General features: G+C 38.3%; 1 long non-coding RNA gene across 1 annotated transcript; it reads right to left on the bottom strand.

Annotated features, from left to right (window-relative positions):
• Positions 1 to 20,107: 20,107 nt before the first annotated feature.
• Positions 20,108 to 21,354, bottom strand: LOC127351195 (uncharacterized). The gene is made up of 3 exons (XR_007880809.1): positions 21,243 to 21,354; positions 20,982 to 21,023; positions 20,108 to 20,174 (listed from the first exon to the last, which is right to left on the bottom strand). It is a non-coding gene; the product is annotated as an uncharacterized LOC127351195 (long non-coding RNA).
• Between the last annotated feature and the right edge of the window lie 963 nt (positions 21,355 to 22,317).

The following is a 22,317-nucleotide window of genomic DNA, read 5'->3' on the forward strand; positions in this document are numbered from 1 at the left end:
GTACGTATATATGTCAGTGGTTAATCTAATCAGAATTATATGACACTTTTTTTCTCTTTTCTCACGTCAGGTTAATTTATACTGCATTAGTATAGAAACTGATTGTTTTGAAAATGTTACTTGTGTTTTTGTAGTGTTGATGCAGCTAAAGAGGATGGGTCACTTGGCAGACTTGTAAATGACGAGCACATAAACCCTAATGCCAAGATGAAGTACCTCACTGTGCAAGGGAAGCCCCATCTCTGTTTGTTTGCAGTTCGAGACATAAGTCCAGGAGAGGAGATCACCTATAATTATGGTGACTCAGACTGGCCGTGGAGATGCAAGGTGGTCAAAATTTGACTTTGTGAAATTGATAGTTCTCATATAAGAAATGATTTAACATAGAACATTTCACATACCAAAATATTATATTTTCTTATCTATATTTTTATACTAATATTTTCCATCTAGCTTCAGGTGGAACATGGTTTTTATAGCATTAAAAACTGGGTTCACATAGTTGATGTAACAAAACATCCACACTACCATATGTAAACTGACTGTATTAGAATGTACATATTTTTACTCGATCTCATTGGTCTGATGTTTGTTGTTAAAATCTTCAGAAACCTCAAACCACCAGAGGAACATCTTCAGAGGGGCAGCATGGTCAGGGACCACCCATATCAGAACCAGCTACAAGTGCTCAAAAGGTGTCTGCAGGTGCATCAAGTGGTTTTCCCAAAAGCTTTGATAAGGTAAGTTCAATGTGTTGTTCATGATTTGTATAAAAGGTTTGAAGCAACCTATCCTTCTTAAATTAAATATTGTACATTAATCTTTTAATGCATCTGATTTTGTTACATAAGGCTTCAGTCCTTAATTACAATTTTATTTTCATGAGGATCAAGAAATTAATTAAATAATAAATTATTTAATTTTAGTGAAATATGTAATGGTTTCTCTCTTTTCCTTATTTTCCACTGTTAGTATCTTCCACATTGTAATTACCATTTAAGGGTTTAATATTTAAGGTGAAAGAAATCAAAATACAGTGTGTGGATTTTGATTAAGAAAAATAACTATACTGATACAGATAGATAGATAGATAGATAGATAGATAGAGTGCATATGATGGGTTGTATGTACATGTAGTGGATACGGACCCTATTGGTTAAACAGGGCTAAAATAAGAGATAAAATAATATGTACGAGTCTGATGGTACGAAAAAGCCTCCTAAGTGCTTTCAGGCATGTGGCTCAATGAGCCTGTGGCTACACATGCTCCTGAACTGCCTCAGCTCCACACACAGGAAGAGAGGGGTTGTCCTTTATAGTTTTCAGCGTCCCTCTCATCCGCTGTCTGTCACTGCCTCCACACTCTCCAAATCCATCCTTACCACAGAGCTTGCCTTCTCACCAGCTTGCCCAGTTTGTTAGCACCACCAGTCCCAATGCCACCTACCCAGCACACCAAAGCAAAGATGATAATGACTATTACAGACTGGTATAACAAAAACAATGAAGTCATCAAATGCTGTGTTCATCAGAGTATAGTTTCCATAGTCTACAATACTTTTTGTTTTTTTTCCCCTTTTTACAGGGCCTTGATGAGGAAATGGCTCCGAAGATTTGTGGGTCCACAAATCCCCCATCCACAATTGAGGATACTGAAGAGGTATATCTTCACAAAAGATATATTTTTATGAATTGTTAATAGCTTATAAAAGCTGTCAGTGAGTTTTAAAGCAAGGTTTTCCTCTGTCTTTCTGTCAACAGTAGAATGGTTTCTTTTTTTATTCAGATGTTAAATATCGTCTAGTGGTTTCTTTCCCATGACTTTCTCTTTATTGTCCTCTGCCTCTGTTTCATCTTCTACAGCTGACCACTGAGAGCAAGTGCATCCATACAGCCGTCAGCCACCCGAATCAGACTAGTCCAGTGCTCGGCCCATTCACCAAGGTTGGAGAGGTTAATTAAATCTGATGTACAACTTAGTGAAGTAACTTGTGGCAAAATGTTAAATCTACCAACCTATTTCAGTGTGTGTGTGTGTGTGTGTGTGTGTGTGTGCAGTTGCCTGAGTAGAACATGCTTTATGTGGACAACGAAATGGAAGGACATTCTCTAAACATGCTTTTCCAAGCTTCAGTCACTATAATATGAGTGTATGTGTATCAAACAGTGAACCCCACCCAAATATGACTTGGGAGGTCCATACAGTTTAGAGGGTCCTGTCCTAGATGCATCGATTTGGTTTTTAAGAAAACTTGGACTGCCTGCATTTGATCTGTATGTTAGTTTAATGTGAATGGTGAATTGTTTAGGTACATCTAGTGGATGTACACCCACTCAACAGCACTGATGAAAATTCATGACAAGACGTCATTTAAAAAGAATCATAGCAAATCTAAGAACTATAAAAAGGACTAAAAAGGCACTGTGTGTAAAAGCTTAGAGCCACTTATTTTAGAAGTGCGATCATTCTAGCAAGTGGGCTGATAATAGATAAACAACAAAGTAATCAAATGCTGTATTTGTCAGAGTATAGTTTTCATAGTCTACAGACTGTACTCATGTGGCCTGTTCATGTTCATGATGTTAATTCCATGCGCTAAGTACAAACAAGTAAAATGAGCGGAGCCATCGATTTATATTAAGCATGGTCGGACAAGTTCAAACATTAACTTCGACAGCTAATGTTAGCTAGCAAGTTGACAGCTAGCTAGCTAGCGAGATTGGCCTCGCAAAGGTTTATGACAAAACATACAAATGTGCCATTATTATACTGATAGAAGCCTAATATAACGGTAGTTTTAGGAGTAAAATGGCACTTTTACCTGCCTAACGAGTCCTGACAAGTTTGGGGCAAACTTCAGCAGCTAGCTGCTAGCAAGTTCGTCTAGTTCAGTCTATGAGAAAACATACAAATGTATGTCATTATACGTCCTATCATCGTCTTAAAGTCATGCACAGCCTAATATAACATTAGTTTGAGAAGTAAAATGGCACTTTTACCTGGCTCAAGAGTCACGGTGAAGTCCAAGTGCAGACTGCTGAGCGGAGCGTTGGGACAAAGCTGTTAACTCACCCAGTGAATGAACACCCAAATATCCCTCCGCCAAAGAGTTACCCTGAACACAAGCTGTAGTTAAATGGAGAGAATAAACTCCCAAAATCTAACACTTTAGCAGTTTTTTGTTTAACTCCAGATTTTTGAACTCCATGCGTCCATATATCAAATGTGCACACCGCTCTCTACCGGAGCTGAAGAAGAGCGGCTACTGACGTCAGATTGCCAAATGCTTTTTCAAATTGTGGGCACTATTTTGCGGGGCAGACCACGAAAACGAAATAGCAATCTCCTCTTTGTTTTCTTTTTGATGATGGCATAACATGTGCAGTTAAGAAGAAAATGCAAATGCAAATAGGATGATGGATTACTTATTTTATTAATGAGTCAGATAATGCAGCCACATTCTTAAAATGAAAAAGCATTTCTGCAAATGCATTTTAATTTTCAAATTTTACATTTCAAATTGAATTTTGGTATCTATTTGCTGGGGCATATTTTGAAAATTAAATCTCAATGTCTTTTTTTTTCTTTCTTTTAATTAAGTAGAAGAATGAGCAGTCTTGAAGAAGAAAATTAAAATGCAAATAGGATGATTGATTATTCATTTTATTTATGAGTCAAATAATGCAGCCACATTCTTAAAATGAAAAAGCATTTCAGCAAATGCATTTAAATTAAAATTTTGGTCACGATTCGCTTCCATACATTTTAGTGTGAACGTTTCAGAGCAAACACTTCAGTGTGTTCCTCTAAAATGAATAAAGTGGATCTGGACCTCCAAACAGTACTTTTGAGAATGGACTCAAAGCTTAAAAATATTTTTAAGGATGCACAACACAAGTTGATTTGAGATTCATTATCTGAAATCATTTTCAGCCGTCATGCTTGCAAAATAGTGGATTTTGTTCCTGTATCAGTTCCACTCAACACTGTCTGTTGTAGTAACTTGTGGTTGGAGCGCTTGTGTAGGGATGCAGAACCATAGTAGTACTATCGGTTAGCAAATGGGAGGGTTAGAAAGAAGCAATGACAGTGAATCCCAAACAAACATGTCTTGTGCATCCTTCAAAACTTTAGCTTTTCTACATTTTTGCCAATGTTATGAATCACTTCATTGATTAATTTAATGACTTTTACAGTAAAAAGTAAATTAATTACCATCCATTTCATATCAGGGGCATGTGACAGTTATGTAAAACCAAAGTTATATTTTGTTCTTGAGGGTTTGTTCCTGCCCTAAGTTAAGGCATGTAGATGGCTATTACTGTTATATATATTAGAACTACGAACGACCATTAGCAACTGAAACGACTGGAGGAGGTTTGAAACTGGGCTTTACTGCCTGAGCCATAGGCTGGCCTTAAGACCTTCATCAGCTGGTCAGTATGAGTTCTGACTGCCTGCACTGGAATAATAATGATGATAATGGGTTTCATAACACATACCCTGGTTTTGTGTGTGAAAGGGGTTTAAGGCACCCATTTAAAAGAGTTATAGACAATCTGCACAATTGTCATAGAGAATAAAACCATGTATAATTCTCAGTGAATGTGGTCCTTTGTGGTCTTTGAACCAAATCAGTACTAGAGTGGATGACCTGTGATCAATTCAACAGTTAATTAAGATTTAGTTCTTAAACCTATAACGATTTGTTTTTATGCCTATGTAGGTAAACAAACCGCTATCAAGAGGAGCTGGACACAAGAGGAATGTGCTGCAGTCGAGAGACATTTAAGGAAATGCATAGTGAGGAACCAAGTTCCAGGAAAGATGGACTGTCAGCGCTGCATTACTGCAGAACCTGGAGCCCTGGGAAACCGAGACTGGAAAGCAGTGAAATACTTCATCAAGAAGAGAATTTCTGCCCAGAGGAGAAAAAATAACTGATTGCACAATGAATAGACGCAAAGCTTATACTTTTCGCCCGCGCATCATCCTCTAACCCTCTCCTCACATGCAATCACATATTATTTCTGTGACCTTTCCTCATATATTCTCTCACCACATATGCAGACACTTCCTATCTTGCGCTTCTCCACATGTATTATCTCTTGGAAGCCACAGGCGCCAAATCTCTGGCTTGGTGTGATGTTAATGGGAAAAATAAAATAAAAACACTGCCCTTGTGTTTCATTGAGGACAAAGCATGTTGGCTCATTTCTTGTCTCCATGGGTTGAGCAGGAGGATATTATTTGAGTACCATATTACTTTGTTAATGTTTTTTGTTAATATGAGTTTTATACTGCGCTAACAAGGGATGTGAACTGGTTTGTGCAGAGGGAAAAAATCAGATGTAGGATGTAGATGATGTGAACTAGGAAGTAAATTCCTGATGCTGATGCAGTCTTGCGGTTTCTTTAGTAATCAAGGACAAACCATGTCTTTATATAGATAGATAGTTTATATATATATATCTATATAGTGGACCTCACAAGTTCTGAATGCTAGAAATGGGGTCCCACAAGTGATTTTAACCTAGGAATATGTGTGTGTGTGTGTGTGTGTGAAAGTGGACCTCACAAGTTCTGAATGCTAGAAACGGGTTCCCACAAGTGACTAGAAAACTGGTGTGGAGACAAAAGTTTTGAATTATGTTAAATTTAAGTGATATTTGTGATTAGGAACTGCTCTTTGTCTTTACTGATTTTTTACAGAGGTCTAGAACCACTGGAAAGGGTGGACCCCACAGTTGGGCAAAAAACCTGTGGGGCTCACAAAGTATACAAGTATGTGTGTGTGCGCGTGCACATTCACATATCTAGACAGATTAGTGTTACTCTTTAATAATTATTTATGTATTTATTTATGCTTGTTCATTCTAACAACTTTAGCTTTTGATCTTATCTCGTTTTTTTCTCCCAGATTGAAGCTGCACTGAGGATTGTGGCGAAGAAAATGGACTTGCCCTTTATCTTTGTGTTATTAGTACTAGTAAGAATAATACGAATAACAAGAACTTTATCTACCCCCAAAGGGAAAGTGCCTATCTGGAACAGACCAATTGCCTGGTATTGCTGATTGTTTGGGGGTTGTACCCATTCAGAGCAGCTGATTGCTTGGTCCCTGGAAGTGCTTCTCACAGCGGTGTCAAAAACCGGCAACTTCACACCTGACACTGTGCACTGTGTGTGTGTGTGTGTGTGTGTGTGTGTGTGTGTGTGTGTTATGGTGTGTAAATTAACTGGATCTATTGTGTAACTTCGATGCTCACTAGGCTGTTTTGTGGAGTCAAACACTGCTTTATTATTTTATTTTATAACTTAGGAATACTTTGAGCCACAATGAGCTGTTGTTCTTGTATTATATTATACTGTATTATATTGTACTGTATATTATATGCTGCCTTACAAGTAACACTGAATCTGCCTTGTTTTACAGGTGACTTGATGAAGCTCAGGTGTTCCTGGACCCATCAGAGGACAGAGACAGCTGCAGCATCAGGACAGTCTGAAGGACACGATCTGCACAGTTTACATAAAAGTTATAGCTTTGTTACTTACAACATGTGTAACTGGAATATGAATTAAACATAAATAAAGTGTTTTACTTTTAAGAAGAGTTTTGGTCATTTTTAAATTCAGTAATAAGTGTGGTTATTTCACAGAGGTTTTATGAAGATTTCCTTGATGTTAAAGAGTTGAAAACCTGGTTCGTGTAACATCTATCAATATGAAAATGTTAAACCTGTATTAATGACTGTAAGCAACACAATACATTACTGTCTCACATTCAAACTTTATTACATTGGAAGATAAATGACATGACAATATATAATAAATTATAGAATATTCAGTATATATACAGTATGTTTAATGGGGTTCAAACATAATTGCAGCTTTTACACATATCTGAAGGTTAACTTTGGTAATAATACTTTCAAGTTAAAATATCAGACTATGAAATATGGATACAGTACAGTTTACAGTTGGTTACTTAGCAGTTTTTAAACCACATAAACAAGTTACTTTATTAGATGAGTAATTCCTTCAGTTATGTTGACATGTTGTACAGGATAAAGTATTGCAGGCATATAATATGTTTAACTTCACTGGGCTGTGTAGACTGTAGGTCACTGCTGTACCTGTTAAGACAAGCGTAAAGCACAGTTGGTTCTCATAGTTAAGGTCTAAACACTAACATTATGTGATAGAGGTTTTTATAGCAGTATTTACCAGGAAAACATCACAGAAAGCTAGTAAGTGGCTGTCTTTCAACAATTTATTATGCTCTCATGGTGCTTTCCTGGTCTTATACCGGCAAAAGTCCGCCATAGAGATAAAGAAAAACCCGCTAAAATAAGTATAACAAAACCCTCCCTACTTCTGGTCTTCCGTGCGGTCCTTCAAAATAAAAGTCTGCTTCAGAGTAAAACATACTGTAGCTAGGGATGAACGATTAACGGTTTAAAGGTAAACCATGGTAGAATTCCTGACAGTTCATATTAGGCTACCGTTTCAAAACTTAACTATCATTAAAACCGTGATAACTGTGTGATATGACACTTTCACAGTAAATTTGTCCAGAATAGTCCAGTTAATAACACCCTCCCAGGCACAGGTTCAGTGTGAGTTAATGTTAATGCATAGCTGATATGGTTTTCTTATCATTAGGTATTGGCTATAATAATATTGTATTTTTTTGCAAACCAAAAGTGCACATTGCTGCTAACTTTGTTTGTTATTGATGGATGACGTTTTTTTTCTTTTCTCCCTGCAGCTCCTGTATAGTCAACCCCCATCACACGTTATAGTCGAAATTTTTAATACCCAAAGGCACTTTTAAGAGCCACGTCCATCTGTCTGCCTGCCTGTCAGTCTGTCTATCTATCTAACTGCCTGTCTGTCTTTCAGTCTGTCTATCTATCTATCTGCCTGTCTGCATGTCTGTCTGTCTGTCTGCCTGTCTGTCTGTCTGGGTCAGTCTGTTTGTGTTGCAATGGCCACGAGACGTACCCTTGACCGCCAGCATCCCAGCTACCAAGAGGGGAAATGTATGGCGCTTGAAATGAAACAAGACCACATTCTAGCTGAAGCCAAGGTTAGTGGTTTTTATATCACACAATCTCATTAATTTTGCACTTGAACAAACAGATGGGTGGCAAATTACTGTAATGGAATACCTGGAGGATCTAAGTGACTTTGGGTTCATTATTGTAGCATGGGTGGCTGGAGCATCAGTCGCAAAGAGTTCAGCTTGCCAAAATTGAATAAAGTCTGCATTGAAAACTATGGGAAAGACATCAATACTATGAATAGATTCAGAAATTGCGGGCGAAGACACACATTTGATGACCACAATGTTTGTGTATTAGTGTGACAGGTCAGGAAAAACCTGAAGATCAACTCTTCCTCAGGTGACTGAGAATGTCAATGCAGGATGAGATCAGACATTGTCAGAACCAAGAGTCTTACTTCAACTATAGAGAGAGGAATATTATGGTAGAGTTAGCCATTGCATGAACTCGTCATTACAAAGACAAATAAATGTACAGGGCACAAGGGCTCACTGAATGGTTTGACAAGGATGGAAATCATATCCTGTGGACTTTGAACTCATCACAACTCTATCCAGTTCAACAGAGATTCTGGGCTATCCACTACCATCATCAAAACACCAAATTAGGGAACACGTTCTGGAAGAATTGAGCTCCATCCCTCCAATAGGATTAGAAGAAGAAGAAGTATTAGACTTGGAGAATCTATGCCTAGGCTCATTTAAGCTGTTCAACACCTTACTAAAACACTAGGTTGCATTTTCGTTTTTCAATTGTCACCTGTCTTGGTTTCAGTACCTTTAACTATTGAATTTTCACTTCAACACACAGAGAGCAGTTGAGGAGAGGAAACGAGCACATTCTGGTGGAGAACCTCCACATAGCTCCAATAGTGACTGTACCAGACGAGGCAAGCCGAGGGGGAGGCGTGGAGGGCGACGCCAAGCCTCACCTACAGGTTCTTATCTGAATTATTTGACATTTATTGGAATTTAATGCGTAGATACTGGATTAGTTTGTAGCATGAAAAAATATTTATTAATGTTAATTATTCTTTAATATACTCTTTTACAGCCACATTCCCCCCAGCTGAGTGCTCCCTGTCATCCAATGTGGACGTTCCGCTTACTGCATCCTCAGCACAACTAAATCCTCAAGAGGCATTTGGTAAATCACACTGATAAATTTAAGTTTAAATCTAAAATTTAAAGGTATCACTGAGAGAAAAAAGCCCTTTGTATTCTTGGTCCATGTACTTTTACTGTCAGTTATGTCTAAGTACAAATTTTGGCCAGTTCGATAATGAACTGTGAATCCATTATAGCCAAAGTTTATATTTTCTTTACAGAAAAGTTCATGGAGAGGCTTTCTTCTCTAAATGCCTCGTGTCCTTCTGCCGAGCCTCAAAGAAGCTCTGCATCGTCATGGACTTTTCGGCAGCAGAAAGCCTCAGAGTGCTGGAAAGAAGCCCGACCATACCACCTACAATGCCTCATTGAAAAGGAGGCTGTTGGTCTTCCCTTGTGTTGCCTCTGCCACAAGCCTGCTGTTATTAGGTTGGATCAAATTAATCTTAAACTTTATTTACCCAGGGTAGGCTTTCTGAGCATTACAGTAATTCTCAGTGCCCTGCTATATAGGCTAACATGCATGTCTTTTGGGGTGGGAGAATATTGGATACCCAGAAGAAACCTACATGAATGTGAAAAGTACATCTAGGACCTTCTTATCAAACCAATTATCTAATTTAATTTAGAATACTGTAGCTTACTGTAACTTGAGTGTATTGTAGTTTATGAGTTATTCACATGAATAGTTGATTATATTAATTTTGGATTTCATCCCTAGGTGCAGAGAGTGTCTCCCTTAAGAGTGGTTCTGTGGGGACTGCGATGTACTGCATCACAAAAAACAGCCACTCCACAACAGGGAATGTCTGATACTTGGGTTTTTTTTAACCGATTCCTCCAACCACACGTCATTAGAGGGGAGAGTGGATATTACACTCAGGAGCAAGGTATATTCTCAACAAAGCTTTTATTTTGCTGTTCACATGTGTCTGCAGCTTTTAACAGATAATATGAATGAATGGTCTTCTTTCTTTTTGCCAGCTTGCATCTTGCCAACTGTGAGAGTGTCAAACTGCGTCTGTGACGGCACAACCTTTACTGTGTTACCAGGCAAACCAGTGATTTTAATTACCATCAATGGTAAAATGCATCGCACCAAGTGTGGAGGACGACTTAGTATTATTGTTCTTGGCCATATTCCAACATTTCTGTACATAAGCAGACAACATCACAAAGATGGTTTTATTCTATGTATCTTCCAGTCTGGACTTATCAACACTCTGCAGCGCAGCTTCTTAGAGTTTTCTTATGCTTCGTTTGAGGAAGACCAACTCTGCTGTGGTGCTGTTTTCACCTGCCCAGCCTGCACACCAGAAATGTTGGCTGTTTCAGCAGATGGAAACAGAAAATTCTATTGCTTTCGCCGAAATGGAAGGTGCTCTTTGTTCCAGTGTTTTATTATTGATTGATTGATTGATTGATTTAGTTATATATTTAATAAATTGATTTCCTATTTGTCTTCCACAGTTCTGGTGACCATGCCTTTTTTGAGGGAATCTTTGTGGCTGAAGACAGTGCAGTGTCTGGATTTGTGGACATAATCCAGAAAGCTGTGAAAAATGCAAGTTTGAATTGTAATTTGACAAAATACTTCTGTTACTAAAATAACCATATATATCCAACCTAGATTTCCTCCCCAACTGCAACTTCTGCCTACCAACTACAAAATCAAATTGAGAGAATACATGGGATATACAGTGTTTTATGATACCATTGATTTTATTTGATTTATTTTTGTTTACTTGTGTCATAGACACAGGGAAGAGGCACGAAAGGGGACTCCCAGTGGACAGCAGCAAGGGAGACTTCAAGAAGGGCTTCCAAATTGGATGAAGAGGGCATGGAGGTTGCTGTGTGCCGCCATGGTTTCCTTCTGAAATGCCCTTAATATGTACAGGGGAGAAATATTCGCCTACCCCCTGTACCTTCAAAAGGAGCTGATGCCAGCCAAGGCACAATTCTTTGCCATGGATGTGGCTTGCAAATACTGGCCACACCAGGAGAAAGTTGCCAGTGTCCTTCCTGCTCTCCAGGAGCTGACCACCATGGAACCTTTCCTCAGTGTAATGCATGCTCGAGCTCATGCTACTAAGTGTGAGGTATGTTTATTATTTTTTCATCATATGTAAGTTGTAATGTTTAATAATATTAAATTGAAGTTAATGGGTAAACTATACTGTAAATGTATACTTTTCGTGTTACCATTCCACTCAACCTATAGTAACAGATTAAATGGAGTGGTAGGAACCAGGAAGGAGCAGGGACAACCGCCGGTGAAGAGGTGGAACAAGTGAACAGCTACCTCTCTCGTTGTGCCCTTATGACAAAATATATGTCGAAAGCAGGCGATCAGAGTGTTTTCCATATTTTTGCATACTTTTTTTCGAAGACTGCATGCCATCAACTAATACTTTGCCTTAAATAGCCCGGGTGGACATGCTTACATTGCATGCAATGGGGGGGGAACCACAAAAAAAGTGATTCCTTACATCAGGCACTTTCCACAAGATATGTGAAGGTAGGTCTAATGGTTTTATTTTGTCCTTTGTTGTTATCATTTGAGCTGTTGTTAATCATACAGACTTTATCCTTGAAAATGCATATAGTGCATATAGTTGACCGGGAAATATGATTGAGAATGTATCTATATATAGTTGACCGGGAAATATGATTGAAAATGCATCGAATTTTGGTTGACTGGGAGATCATCGGGTGGTAGACCAACGTACTGCACCGGACACATCTCATTTCTGGACCCTTGACCCATACAATCAGGTAAGCTTGCTTATGTATATACGATATGAATGAATTGTACCAAATCAAATACTGTTACTCATTAACATGGTGGTAACCCACACAGCACTGCAGTCATTGAAATAGATTTTGTTAAATCAATGTCAAAATCTGCCAAAGTTAATGTAACTTCGTGCTGATGGCTATCGTGGTTAGCTTCCAACAAGTTACAATAAGTTAGCAAAACCTCTGAGTGAAGTCTATTTTTGTGATAGCTAGCTCGAAATACATATCTGTACCATTATAACAATTGCTAAGTAGGCAGATACATGGATGTATGTCGTGAAATCTATTGAAACAGCACCGCTATTTCTTCCGACCGCCGGTGAATACGGGCACCAACGCTAGCATAGTGCAGCCTGCCGGCTAGTCTATCAAATGAAAGGCAGTAAAGCTATCACTTAGCACCTTGTGCTACCCGCGGATGTGACCACCGCGAGCCAGAATAACACCGAAAACCTGACTTACCTTTACTTTATTCAATGCAGAACTGTCTCGAGTTGTAGCTTGAAATGCCAATTAGACCATGTCATCGTAATACAAATCCAAAATATTAATAAGCCTTTGGCATAATTCGATTTCCGTGCAAAATATGCGGGACTTGCATGATTACATAATCCCCGCATTTTCGTTGCAAAAAAGTCCCATATATCTTAGCGGAAAGTTTAAAAATGTTGCATTTACTTCACACAAGAGCAGCCATTTTCCCCTGTTGCCATGGGAACGTTATGAAGTGACCTAATTACGCGACGTGAACATCATCGAAAAGCTGCAAACCCTGCGATGAAGCCATGATGAAGTGCTGAAGTTAAATCATACTAGTTTCAAAAACCTTACAGTTGTAAGTATATTAGTAGTATGTAAATTTACGGTACAGTAAGAGATTGCACTTTGTGCATTGGAAGCACCTATTTTAACAGAAGATGTCTGTTTTATATAGTTACCTCTGTATAAGAGGAAGCACACATTTTATTTTTTTATATTTTATTTATTCATTTTTACAGAAGTTGTAGCATATTCCTGTAAACTACAGAACTTGTTTGACTCATCAATGTTTTGTAAGTTTGAGCCATGTGTTTATTAAGGTCTAAAATAAAACAAGATGAGATCTTAAATATTCCCAGCACTTTCTGTGATGAAGTATGCTTGCTTATCATAGGAACTAATAAGAAATGACTCTTTACATTAAGGTAGTAGCCTAGTCACTTCTTTTTCGTCAAACCACAGTTTTTGCAAGTTCCCGCAATTTCATTGCATAAAATTGCATAAATAGCCCGCATATTCCATTGCATTTTTTAAGAAAACATGCCGCATAATCAAGAATTTATGCCTGCAACAATCACAAAAAAACACTGCATTTTTCTGGAAGGACTGTGTATCACTAAAAACATAGGAAGCTGTTTACTCCCTATGTTACTACTTAATCACATGTGGATCATTTAGATTGACCATTGGTTTTGTACCACAATCTAAATATGATAACAATAAAGAAAATATATAAATGTGTGTCCAGACTTCTTAACCAAGTAATGATACAAGATACAGCAGATAGAAATATTGGGGAATATTAGGGGAAACTGTTACCTGGGTACATATGTATAAAGTACAATCACACTGTCTGTATTTAAATTGCTGTTTGTTAATACTGACTTTTGTCTTTTCTGTTCTCTTACAGATCACTATTGCACACAAAGTAAGCAAAACAATATTTTTTATTTCATTTCTACAAACAACTTGCACAATGACATCACGCTGGTCAAAGAGGTGGAAAATTAAATCAATGCTTAGGGCCACAGAGTCAGAAATCCTGCAGCAGTTTGAGAAAACCTTTACTGATCCAAACATGCAAGGCCACTCTGTCGCAGAACTGGAACATGTTAAATGCCCAAGTGTAGCATTGGAGTCAGGTGTTTCAGTGTCCAGCCACTCAGTTGTGGACCAACCAGGTACAGGGGAACATGAGCAGAGGTCAGCATTCAGTGAGACCCATGTGTCATTGGACAGTGTTCATGACTGTCCATCAGCTAGGCCTGTTGATTCAGAATCAGATGATTCTGATGCTGAGGTCCAACATCAGAGTTAGTGACGAGTCTAAGATTTTGGGCCTCTTCCTTTTCTGTCTCACTAGCATCATTGACTGCACTCTTGAGCATTTTGCGAATGTTTCACACAGAATTGCCAAGTGATGCTCGGACAATTCTCAAGACACAAGGTGAAATAAAAACTAAGAAAATGGAGGGTGGGCAATATTACCACTTTGGCCTAGCCACAGGATTGATGTCAAAACTTAAGTCTTTGAAGCTGCCTGCTAATTTGACCACAATTAAGCTGCAGTTTAGTATAGATGGTTTACCACTATTCCGAAGCAGCAGAACTCAGTTCTGCCATTCTGGCAACCATTAATGCTGATTACAGCAGATCGCCATTCCTTGTCGGCCTCTTCTGTGGCTTTACCAAACCAAAGAGTGTCTTTGAGTTCTTGGGCCCATTTATTGAGGACCTTGGAGGCATTCTAAAAAAAGGCATTTGTTACAATGGGCAGCAGATAATGGCAGAGGTGTGCTTGTTTATATGCGATGCCCCAGCACAAGCCTTTATTAAAAATATAAAAAGCCACAACGGTTATTCAGGCTGCGACAAGTGTTTCCAAGTGGGTGAATGGCACAACAAGATGACATATCCGGAAATCAATATTAGATTGAGGACAGACACAGACTTCAACTCTATGACTGATAATGAACACCACCTAAATCAAACACTGTCCCTGCTAGCTAGTCTGTTCCAACAGACCACGGAGTTTTGGTCACGCCTAGGAGGAGCCCCTGTACTATCTGGCAACAATACTGGACCCAAGATATAAGGACCGCTACTTCACCCTCACATCAAAACGGTAAGCAACAGGTATGCTGCAGGAAAAGTTGCTGGAGAATGATGGTGCCACAGCTGGCACTCCCCAGCCAGAGGAGCCACCAGAAAAGAGGGGCAGGGAAGATGGGAATAACTCATTGTTGGGAATGTTTGAGGCAATACTATAAAAGAAAACACTGAAGCTGCCATTCACCAGGAAAACAGCAGAGTGGATGCAGAAGTAAGTGTATAGATTTATTTAACATTTTCGAAAGACACAACTTATAACTTGCATTAATGATCAGAACAACATCATAATTAGATTGTATTTTTCTGCTGTGTTTTGTTGACTTTTAGCTCCAGTCATATCTGTCGGAGCCAACGCTTCACATAAGCCCGTCCACTGGAATACGAGAGAAGCAACCAGTCCCGTTTTGAGTGCATGGCCCAACTTGCTCGGTAATATCTGTCAGCGCTTGTTTTCTGCTGCTGGACACGTGATGACCGAGGAAAGAAACAGACTTGCATGTGAAAAGGCAGAGATGCTGCTTCTCATTAAAAAAAAATCTTCCCCTGATCCATCAAGAGGTAGAAGGGTAGATAAATAGTACAGGAACCAAAGGTTGAGTGTTGAGAATACTGTGCAATATCAGGTCAGAACATGTGCCACTTTTTTGAAGTATTAAAATCTCTCTCTCTCTCTCTCTCTCTCTCTAACCTCATTTAGGTTAATTTGAATGGAACCAGAAGCCATTTTTGTTACTATGGAATGGACTTTTTTTGTTTGTTTACATAGAAATGATTGAATCAAACTTGTGTCGGTGCATCAATTTTCTGTATGTATTTATTTTTTTGATCTTCTGGAATGCATTTTTTTAAGTTTGTAATCCCGATGCATGTATCTGCATCAGTTCAAGGGGCCTTGCCAATAGTTTTCATTGGAAAAAATGAATATCTCCATTTAAAGAGTCAAAAGTGTTTTTGGGTTTGTTCACAGTATTAAGGTCATGATCTTAGGTCATGATCATATATATATGTTGTAGCAGGTTTGACTAGATTTAATGTTGGGGTGCCAGTCAGAGTCAAGTCCGACAAAGTAAACTAAAACAGAACAAAAATAGTTTGGTTAACCCACACAAAATAATAACCAGGCAGATCAAACACAGCAATAAACCACAAAAGCAATAAAACAAACCAGCAATGCAATTTCCACAATATATATTTTCAGAATTATTGTCCACAGTGCAAAAAAGAAGAAGTCGTGCAGTGTGAGTGCGCCTCAGTCTGTCTGTTAATCCCAGTTCAGTCCATTCGGGAAAAGTCCGTTCCAGTATTCCACAATACCACAGTTCAGTCCAGTACATGCGTCACCACAAAACAACAACTCAAAACTGCGCTCCGGGTTCTACTGCGGACTCCAACACAAAATAAGGAAATAAACTCAAAATAACTAGCGTCTCTCGTCGCGGTGCAGCAAACAACACACACAAAACAAAAATACCGAAGTTTTTAAAGTTAGTCAGTCGGTCAGAGTCGGACTTTTCTCCACTGGAACCGGCATCTCCCAACTCCGGGGACATCTGATCCGACAGGGAAATAAACACATCCAACAGGCAATCGTGCCGATGGAACTCCAGCGAGGATGTAGTACACAAGACAGCTATATCGCGGACTTCAAAACACGCTTAATGCCGCTGTCACACTTCTCCTCCACAGACTCTCCTTCTGACTCTTTTCCCCTCGTTCACCGGTGACTTGCACTCAAATAAATGCCCTTCCTGGAGGACGGATTCAAACTGCGCGGGGATCGTGGATTATTTCCATTGGCGTAGGAGATGAATGTGGGTGGATAACGGAGGAAGCCATGAATGGAGGTGTGTTTGAATGGAAAGGTGTGTAGCTATGTGATTCTGACTTTGCGGGCGCTACAATGTATGTGTGTGTTATCGGTTATTGGTATCGGCCTTTAGGAGCTGAAAGTTATCGGTTATCGGTATCGGTTTTAAAAAACTTATCGTGCATCCCTAGTAACTCGGACAAATAATGAATGAAATAGCAATGAAAAGAGTGTAATAAAATTAATTTGTTTTGACCTTAAACAGTGTGGTGTGGTCAGTGTTTTAGGCTAGGCTATAGGCATACAAGCTTTCAAATGTTCCATCACTTTTTAACTTCCTGGCTGTCGATAAAGCAGGATATTCATTATAGGCTAATTAATTTAGGGCATTACATTTTCGTATGCCTAGCAATCATTTTCTATGCTTAATAATGATTGAAATTCCATTTAAATTACGTTGATCCTTAGTTCAGTTGAAATTTCAACATTGTTTCAATATTCCTGATAATTGAAATACCATTGAAATTTCAACGGAATTTCAACGTTTTTTCAATATTAAAAAGGGTGAAAAATGATGTACTTCAGAGTTCGATGTTGATTCAATGATTTAATGTTGACAACGTAATGTTGATTTAACATAGTTTCAATGACTGTTTGCTATCTGGGTAGGGATTACAAGAGGTGGTGACATCACCTGCCACCAAGACCAGCAAACTGTGTTAAATGTTGGCTTTATTGTATATTCCAGTTTCTCTGTAGGAAGTACACATACCAAATTGTACAATGAAGTTGGGTACAATAGGTTAACGCTCCACAAACAAATACATAGAATTAGTACACAATGTAGAAGCAATTAAGCCAATTACAGTTTGATTGTAACTGATTATTATCTAGATTGTCATTATTACATACTTCAGTCACTGCAGCTTCACTTTCACTTTTTGAGTGCAATGCTAAATTTTTGTTATGTTTATATGCAACATTGTCTAATGTATTCATAAAAATTTTTTTTAGCAAACATTGGAACCAAGAAACGGCTTCATGACCAAGTGATGACAACAAAGTGACTGCAGGAGGAAAAAAGCATTCTGGTGATGGAGATGGTACAACACTGCACATGGTTGCAGAACATGGCATTGGTTCAAAAAAGTGAAATAATGGGATGTGATTGCAATAGTGCTGTCAGTTAAACGCGTTATTAACGGCGTTAACGCAAACCCATTTTAACAGCGTCAATTTTTTTATCACGCGATTAACATTCTTTTTGACCTAGCACACTTTGTAGTTTTTTTACATGCTGTTGCAACTAGTAACGTTAGAAAAACTACAACACCACACCGGATCTAGCTAGACCGGAAACAAAACAACAGGCACGCCGCACACACTTGTTTAAGAGTAGTAGACGTTACGTTTTGAGTGGATGGCGAGTGCGAGACACCGAAACGGATGGATTCCTTGTTGTCTGAAAATGTCAACAGGCTTGTCTGTTTGAGTAACTGGCTCAAAGCAAAGTAGTAGTAGGCTTACCTTTTATTGGTAACTGTTACTGTTCATTCTTTCTGAAATAAGAGGCTGGGTTGAGCCTCTGGTGAATAAAGAGCAGTAGCCTGACTGCTATGTTCACAGCAAACTTGAGAAAAGTATTAAGCCATGGTTTAACCGCACTATAGTCCTAGTTTACCTTACATGTGCACTTTGTAATTTTATTTTGTATCGCCCTGTTTTGATCCCTTAGAAAGGGCTGTTGAAGGGGCTGGTTGTGTGACAAAGTATTTTTTTCACCCTTTTATTGATGGACAGTGTGACATTGTTTGAGAGATTATTTGCTCCAAGTGAGAATGTTAGTGTGAAATTGAACACTACAGTATATGCCAATGTTGTTTTCAATAAAAAACATTTGCACAAAGCAAGCCTATCCACTTTTCCATGTTGATAAGAGCATTAAAATGAGAAAAAATAATGGGACAAAAAGACATAAAGGGACATTTAGAATAGATAAAAATGTGCGATTAATTGCGAGTTAACTATGACATTAATGCGATTAATCGTGATTAGATAAATTGCAAGTATAATCATTCTGTATTTATGGTTATTTTCCTCATGTTCTTTTGCTATTACCTTTCATCAACTAACACTAGCACATTGTTTTTAAATAAGATGATGTATGGAAAAGTAAAACCAAAAATGTTCATCTTTGACAATTTATTTATATTTCATAACAACAGAAAACACAACAATCCAATAATATGTCACTTATATTAGCAAACAATATGAAGTACAAAAAAACTAAAAACTAATTCAATAATTGAAGAAAATCCTTTGGTTGCCAGGAATGGGCCCACTCCTTACCACTGAAAACAGAAGGGATTTTTGTCTGTTACTGGTACTTGTTGAGTCTTTCCAATGAACTTAAACCTTTAAACATGAGTCAAGCGCACATCAACAAAACACAATCAAAACAAATCTTAAACACACTGAAGTAAATCAATTATACATGCAAAAAATTAGACTACTGGAGCTAGGATAGCCTGTAGGTGTGGACGTTTGTGAAGAATTTGTAAACTCTCGTGTTTGTTCTCCAACATGGGACTAGAAGAAGCAGAAAAAAAGCTGAATATATACCATACTGGACAGGGCTCCCAGTCAACCAAGATTTCTTCTTTGCCCTATAAAGAGAAAAAAAATCATTAATTCCATTCTTAGGATTAAGCTATTATTTTTAGCAGTAATCATCGATTTTCATTGATACAGTGGGATTGTAGTTCATATTTACAGTGTTTTTTAATTAATTTTTCAGTACAAAATATGTTTTAAAGGAGTCATCACCTGGTGTTTTAACATATCTTGTCTCTCTTTGATTGTCTTCAAATTATTTTTTTAAAATAATTTTGACTGGTCCGGAGGCTCATTGTTATGATAATGAGGCTGATTGAGAGGCTGCTTGTGAGAGGGAAGCCTCCGCTGCCTCTGCCCCGCTTTGCTGTCGGCAGAAGAGCGGGGTCTCCCACTTGCTTTCCCCCTGCTCTGCTGTTGGATAAATATAAATTATTTCGGATTTATTGGAGACAAATATGAATAATTTATTCCTCTGGATGTCTTCATCTGTATGTTCTGCTTCGAGTGTGTATATGTGTGTGAATGTCGGGGGTGGTGGTAGAGAGGCCAGGCTTCTGCAAAGAGCAAGAGGTTTTCATTCTGGTCCTGAGCTGACCTCTTGTTTTGGGTGCGCACCCTTGTGGTTTCAACAAAGAGGCCAAACGAAAAAACAGAACCACTTTCAAACTCCAAATTTTCAGGCAAGTTTCAACTGAGGTCCAACTACAATATACATGTATTAACAAGGAAAAAATTGTTTTCCAGGTGATGACTCCTTTAATCTAACTCACAAGGAATTTTCACAATTCTAATAATCATAACCCTCTACGAATTATTTTATTGCTGTGTTACATTTCTCACTCTTTCTTTTACAACTCGTCTGATGGGGAAAGCCTCTAGACGAGAGTGGTAGGAGCAGTCTGTGAACATCAAAAACATGTACATATATTTTTAGATTAGTAACAAAATAATACAACCCTGATGACTTAAAGCAGAAATAAGTGATATATTTTTGTTAATATAAGTGTTAAATAATTCTATAGTCCTACACTCATCAGTGATTTAGAGTGTTTGGTCATTGACCTGGGTCTCCCAGTCCCTGTGCTCTGCAGTAAATGGAAAAGAAATGTGTAGAGTTCTCCATCCTGATTGGCTGAAAGAGGGAACAGAACACCAGAAAATGTATTTTCTGTTTACTACAGAGTGGAGGACCCCATGTTAATGACAAAACACCCTAAACCACTGATGGCTGTCACAATGTAGAGATATGTAACGCTTACATAATTCTTTTTTGTTTTTTTGCTAAATGCAACCACCTACAGCACCGTTAAGTTGCAATCAGACTTTGGTCTAATGACACACATAAGGCCTGTTGGAATTTTATAGGTTGTCTGTTATGTTAATTATAACTAATAATTAAAATTATAATAATAATCTGTAGTAAGTAGTTACAAAAAATAAGCAATGAAACTATGGAAAATAACCATGGGTAAAAATAGTAATGTTATTACACTGACAGAAGGACTGATAACCGAGGCATTCTCACAATTGGTGATGGGGTGCATTTACATGGATATTTTTAGAGTAAGGTAACACATGTAAACCATTACCTGATTTCCAGCCATAGCCTGATTAATCATAATAGTCAGATTTCTTGTGGGTAAGTAAACATATTGACTGACCTGTCTGTGCCATGATGATTAAAAACATGAAACATTTAAACTTACTTATTGGTGTCTTTTTCCTCACAGGCAGATGCTTTGGTGCCTCTGTGGAATAGAAGATTACAGTCCAGTCATATGTCCACACCAAAAAACAAATAACAAAAATACTATCTCACAATTCTTAATTCTTTCTCGTTCTTTTTGATTAATTAAATCCCATGAGAGAATCAGCTTGACAAATGAGCTATGGTTATAAATAGTAATCAGAATACCAATTCAATTCATTGAAATATTATAACTACCCTAAAAACTATATTTACGTACCTGACGTTTTCTTTTTTCGTCTTGGATTAAGCACTGTGCCCGTGTCTGACCCTGTGGAGACAGATATAGTTTTGGAGAGGGAAATTAGTCATATACCAAATTAAGCTTTAACTATTCAATTCAAAGACTAGAGCATCACACCACAACTCAAATGCAGCAGTACAAGTAGGTAAATTAGTAGGTGTCCATACTGTATTTGGTTATCCCAATTTGTTTCAACAAGTGCTGATCCTTCATTTCTGGCTTGGTCAGGGAATGCAAGGGGTGAGTAAATGGGTCAAAACAGACAGGGCTGATCCTGTGGTGAGTTTACCAGATGTACAGATTTTCAGTACTCTACCCACCTCTGCTCTGCTTCTCAACAGTCTGCACCTCCTCAGCATTCTGCATATCTTTGGGGTTCTCCACCTCCTCAGCATTCTGCACCGGGCTTAGGCTTAGGGCTCGCTCTGCATGAGCCCTGATCAGATCAGACCTGTAGGCTGCAGCAAATAAGAAAAAAGACACTTGTAATGTGAACACTGACAATGTTGAACATTTTATTTTATATGTAAAATAATAGTTCAATGAAAATTCAGTCATTATCTACTCAACCTCAAGCTGTTGAGAAATATAGGATGTAATCTCCTTAAGCGCATCAGACCACTTGAAGTAGTTTGCATTGTATTCCAGCAGAGGGTGCTTCTATCAGATTTACCTATAGCCGGCCCCTCTTAACAGCTCTTGGCCTGCAGCCTCTCAGTCAAAGCAGCACAGTAAGCTAATCTGCTTCGAGAATGGATGATAATAGTGAAGAGAGCTGACCTGGTCGGACAGTCACGGCGCCAAAACACCTGAAAAGCAGCGTGTGAAGTATTTTGGGTTTTACACAGTGGATGGCAAAGTCACGGCAAGCTCTACTTTGCACAAAACAGCTATCCCACCATTTATTTTTAGATTTGTTCAAACTAGATTATTTTTTTTAAAGTGACAGCACTAGTACAGGACAGGTAAGAGGAAAATTATGTATTTTTGGCCTAGAACTGTTGGGTATTTGGTTTAACAGCAGACACTGTTTATATTTTAGAACATAACA

The sequence above is a fragment of the Dicentrarchus labrax genome, unplaced genomic scaffold (assembly GCF_905237075.1).
Source record: "Dicentrarchus labrax unplaced genomic scaffold, dlabrax2021, whole genome shotgun sequence".
Taxonomy (NCBI): Eukaryota; Metazoa; Chordata; class Actinopteri; family Moronidae; genus Dicentrarchus; species Dicentrarchus labrax.